This window comes from Carassius auratus, unplaced genomic scaffold (genome assembly GCF_003368295.1).
Source record: "Carassius auratus strain Wakin unplaced genomic scaffold, ASM336829v1 scaf_tig00217748, whole genome shotgun sequence".
Classification (NCBI taxonomy): Eukaryota; Metazoa; Chordata; class Actinopteri; order Cypriniformes; family Cyprinidae; genus Carassius; species Carassius auratus.
This window is the reverse complement of record NW_020529226.1, coordinates 37,501-42,572: the sequence shown is the minus strand read 5'-3', so window position 1 is coordinate 42,572 and position 5,072 is coordinate 37,501. Positions and strand designations below refer to the sequence as shown.

Here is a 5,072-nt window from a genome sequence, read left to right as displayed (position 1 = left end):
AAATAGCCCTCTCTTCGGAGCAGTCTTCGCTTACGGCCATACCAACCTGGCTATGCCAGATCTCGTCTGATCTCGGAAAGCTAAGCAGGGTTGGGCCTGGTTAGTACTTGGATGGGAGACCGCCTGGGAATACCAGGTGCTGTAAGCTTTTTGGAAATTTCACTTAGTATAGAACAATTTTGCCAAAACATAGAGTCAATGGCCGATCTCTGCATATTAGCAGGTTTGGGCCTTGTTAGTACATGGATGGGAGACTGCCTGGGAATACCAGGTGCTTTAAACTTTTGGGAAATTTTTCATAATTATGAATAATTTTGCCAAAACAATGGCCGTTCTCTGAATATTAGCAGGTTTGGGCCTGGTTAGTACATGGATGGGAGACTGCCTGGGAATACCCAGGTGCTTTAAACTTTGTGGATATTTTTCATGAATTATATAATATCTTGCAAAAAAAGAGTCCATGGCCGATCTCTGAATATTAGCAGGTTTGGGCCTTGTTAGTACATGGATGGGAGACTGCCCTGGGAATACCAGGTGCTTTAAACTTTTTGGATATTTTTCATGAATTATATAATAATCTTGCAAAAAAAAGAGTCAATAGCCGATCTCTGAATATTAGCAGGTTTGGGCCTTGTTAGTACATGGATGGAGACCTGCCTGGGAATACCAGGTGCTTTAAACTTTGTGGATATTTTTCATAAATTATATAATAATCTTGCAAAAAAAAAGAGTCAATGGCCGATCTCTGAATATTAGCAGGTTTGGGCCTTGTTAGTACATGGATGGGAGACTGCCTGGGAATACCAGGTGCTTTAAACTTCATGGATATTTTTCACGAATTATATAAATAATCTTGCAAAAAAAAAGAGTCAATGCAAGATCTCTGCATATTAGCAGGTTTAGGTCTGGTTAGTTCTTGGATGGGAGACCGTCTCGAAATACCAGGTGCTGTAAGCTTTTTGGAAAATTTTCACTTAGTATAGAACAATTTTGCCAAAACATGGCCGATCTCTGAATATTAGCAGGTTTGGGCCTGGTTAGTACATGGATGGGAGACTGCCTGGGAATACCAGGTGCTTTAAACTTTGTGGATATTTTTCATGAATTATATAATAATCTTGCAAAAAAAAAGAGTCAATGGCCGATCTCTGAATATTAGCAGGTTTGGGCCTTGTTAGTACATGGATGGGAGACTGCCTGGGAATACCAGGTGCTTTAAACTTTTTGGATATTTTTCACGAATTATATAATAATCTTGCAAAAAAAAAAAAAAAAAAAAAAAAGAGTCAATGCCAGATCTCTGAATCTTAGCAGGTTTAGGTCTGGTTATACTTGGATGAGAGACCGCCTAGGAATACCAGGCGTTTTAAGCTTTTGGGTTTTCTTTCCTACTTATATAATGTACTGGCCAGTAGTTTGGCTGAACTTTAAATAGCCCTCTCCTTCGGAGCAGTCTTCGCTTACGGCTATACCAACCTGGCTATGCCTTATCTCGTCTGATCTCGGAAGCTAAGCAGGTTTGGGCCTGGTTAGTACTTGGATGGGAGACCGCCTGGGAATACCAGGTGCTGTAAGCTATTTGGATATTTTTCACCTTAGTATAGAACAATTTTGCCAAAACATAGAGTCAATGGCCGATCTCTGCATATTAGCAGGTTTGTGCCTTGTTAGTACATGGATGGGAGACTGCCTGGGAATATCAGGTGCTTTAAACTTTTTGGATATTTTTCACAAATTATATAATAATCTTGCAAAAAAAGAGTCAATAGCCGATCTCTGAATATTAGCAGGTTTGGGCCTTGTTAGTACATGGATGGGAGACTGCCTGGGAATACCAGGTGCTTTAAACTTTTTGGATATTTTTCACGAATTATATAATAATCTTGCAAAAAAAAAGAGTCAATGCCAGATCTCTGCATATTAGCAGGTTTAGGTCTGGTTAGTACTTGGATGGGAGACCGCCTTGAAATACCAGGTGCTGTAAGCTTTTTGGAAAATTTTCACTTAGTATAGAACAATTTTGCCAAAACATGGCCGTTCTCTGAATGTTAGCAGGTTTGGGCCTGGTTAGCACATGGATGGGAGACTGCCTGGGAATACCAGGTGCTTTAAACTTTGTGGATATTTTTCATAAATTATATAATAATCTTGCAAAAAAAAAGAGTCAATGGCCGATCTCTGAATATTAGCAGGTTTGGGCCTTGTTAGTACATGGATGGGAGACTGCCTGGGAATACCAGGTGCTTTAAACTTTTTGGATATTTTTCATAAATTATATAATAATCTTGCAAAAAAAAAGAGTCAATGGCCGATCTCTGAATATTAGCAGGTTTGGGCCTTGTTAGTAGATGGATGGGAGACTGCCTGGGAATACCAGGTGCTTTAAACTTTTTGGATATTTTTCACGAATTATATAATAATCTTGCAAACAAAAAAAAACAAAAAAAAAAAAAGAGTCAATGCCAGATCTCTGAATCTTAGCAGGTTTAGGTCTGGTTAGTACTTGGATGAGAGACCGCCTAGGAATACCAGGCGTTTTAAGCTTTTGGGTTTTCTTTCCTACTTATAAATGTACTGGCCAGTAGATTGGCTGAACTTTAAATAGCCCTCTCTTCGGAGCAGTCTTCGCTTACGGCCGTACCAACCTGGCTATGCCAGATCTCGTCTGATCTCGGAAGCTAAGCAGGTTTGGGCCTGGTTAGTACTTGGATGGGAGACCGCCTGGGAATACCAGGTGCTGTAACTTTTTGGAATTTTTCACTTAGTGTAGAACAATTTTGCCAAAACATAGAGTCAATGGCCGATCTCTGCATATTAGCAGGTTTGGGCCTTGTTAGTACATGGATGGGAGACTGCCTGGGAATACCAGGTGCTTTAAACTTCATGGATATTTTTCACGAATTATATAAATAATCTTGCAAAAAAAAAGAGTCAATGCAAGATCTCTGCATATTAGCAGGTTTAGGTCTGGTTAGTTCTTGGATGGGAGACCGTCTCGAAATACCAGGTTGCTGTAAGCTTTTTGGAAAATTTTCACTTAGTATAGAACAATTTTGCCAAAACATGGCCGATCTCTGAATATTAGCAGGTTTGGGCCTGGTTAGTACATGGATGGGAGACTGCCTGGGAATACCAGGTGCTTTAAACTTTGTGGATATTTTTCATGAATTATATAATAATCTTGCAAAAAAAAAGAGTCAATGGCCGATCTCTGAATATTAGCAGGTTTGGGCCTTGTTAGTACATGGATGGGAGACTGCCTGGGAATACCAGGTGCTTTAAACTTTTTGGATATTTTTCACGAATTATATAATAATCTTGCAAACAAAAAAAAAAAAAAAAAAAAAAAAAGAGTCAATGCCAGATCTCTGAATCTTAGCAGGTTTAGGTCTGGTTAGTACTTGGATGAGAGACCGCCTAGGAATACCAGGCGTTTTAAGCTTTTGGGTTTTCTTTCCTACTTATATAATGTACTGGCCAGTAGATTGGCTGAACTTTAAATAGCCCTCTCTTCGGAGCAGTCTTCGCTTACGGCCATACCAACCTGGCTATGCCCGATCTCGTCTGATCTCGGAAGCTAAGCAGGTTTGGGCCTGGTTAGTACTTGGATGGGAGACCGCCTGGGAATACCAGGTGCTGTAAGCTTTTTGGAAATTTTTCACTTAGTATAGAACAATTTTGCCAAAACATAGAGTCAATGGCCGATCTCTGCATATTAGCAGGTTTGGGCCTTGTAAGTACATGGATGGGAGACTGCCTGGGAATTCCAGGTGCTTTAAACTTTTTGGATATTTTTCACAAATTATATAATAATCTTGCAAAAAAAGAGTCAATAGCCGATCTCTGAATATTAGCAGGTTTGGGCCTTGTTAGTACATGGATGGGATACTGCCTGGGAATACCAGGTGCTTTAAACTTTTTGGATATTTTTCACAAATTATATAATAATCTTGCAAAAAAAAAGAGTCAATAGCCGATCTCTGAATATTAGCAGGTTTGGGCCTTGTTAGTACATGGATGGGAGACTGTCTGGGAATACCAGGTGCTTTAAACTTTTTGGATATTTTTCACGAATTATATAATAATCTTGCAAAAAAAAAAAGAGTCAATGCCCGATCTCTGCATATTAGCAGGTTTAGGTCTGGTTAGTACTTGGATGGGAGACCGCCTTGAAATACCAGGTGCTGTAAGCTTTTTGGAAAATTTTCACTTAGTATAGAACAATTTTGCCAAAACATGGCCGATCTCTGAATATTAGCAGGTTTGGGCCTGGTTAGTACATGGATGGGAGACTGCCTGGGAATACCAGGTGCTTTAAACTTTGTGGATATTTTTCATGAATTATATAATAATCTTGCAAAAAAAAAAGAGTCAATGGCCGATCTCTGAATATTAGCAGGTTTGGGCCTTGTTAGTACATGGATGGGAGACTGCCTGGGAATACCAGGTGCTTTAAACTTTTTGGATATTTTTCACGAATTATATAATAATCTTGCAAACAAAAAAAAAAACAAAAAAAAAGAGTCAATGCCAGATCTCTGAATCTTAGCAGGTTTAGGTCTGGTTAGTACTTGGATGAGAGACCGCCTAGGAATACCAGGCGTTTTAAGCTTTTGGGTTTTCTTTCCTACTTATATAATGTACTGGCCAGTAGATTGGCTGAACTTTAAATAGCCCTCTCTTCGGAGCAGTCTTCGCTTACGGCCATACCAACCTGGCTATGCCTTATCTCGTCTGATCTCGGAAGCTAAGCAGGTTTGGGCCTGGTTAGTACTTGGATGGGAGACCGCCTGGGAACACCAGGTGCTGTAAGCTATTTGGATATTTTTCACTTAGTATAGAACAATTTTGCCAAAACATAGAGTCAATGGCCGATCTCTGCATATTAGCAGGTTTGGGCCTTGTTAGTACATGGATGGGAGACTGCCTGGGAATACCAGGTGCTTTAAACTTTGTGGATATTTTTCATGAATTATATAATAATCTTGCAAAAAAAAAAAAGAGTCAATGGCCGATCTCTGAATATTAGGAGGTTTGGGCCTTGTTAGTACATGGATTGGAGACTGCCTGGG

At 39.7% G+C, this 5,072-nt stretch overlaps 5 non-coding genes across 5 annotated transcripts; all 5 read left to right on the top strand.

The window, feature by feature from the left end:
- Window positions 1-28: 28 nt before the first annotated feature.
- Window positions 29-148, top strand: LOC113102738 (5S ribosomal RNA). The gene has a single exon (XR_003291122.1). It is a non-coding gene; the product is annotated as a 5S ribosomal RNA (ribosomal RNA).
- Window positions 149-1,458: 1,310 nt separating this feature from the next.
- On the top strand, window positions 1,459-1,577 carry LOC113102736 (5S ribosomal RNA). The gene has a single exon (XR_003291120.1). It is a non-coding gene; the product is annotated as a 5S ribosomal RNA (ribosomal RNA).
- A 1,050-nt stretch (window positions 1,578-2,627) lies between these two features.
- Window positions 2,628-2,746, top strand: LOC113102739 (5S ribosomal RNA). Its single transcript, XR_003291123.1, has one exon. It is a non-coding gene; the product is annotated as a 5S ribosomal RNA (ribosomal RNA).
- Window positions 2,747-3,526: 780 nt separating this feature from the next.
- LOC113102732 (5S ribosomal RNA) lies at window positions 3,527-3,645 on the top strand. The gene has a single exon (XR_003291116.1). It is a non-coding gene; the product is annotated as a 5S ribosomal RNA (ribosomal RNA).
- A 1,051-nt stretch (window positions 3,646-4,696) lies between these two features.
- On the top strand, window positions 4,697-4,815 carry LOC113102712 (5S ribosomal RNA). The gene has a single exon (XR_003291097.1). It is a non-coding gene; the product is annotated as a 5S ribosomal RNA (ribosomal RNA).
- Window positions 4,816-5,072: the final 257 nt, after the last annotated feature.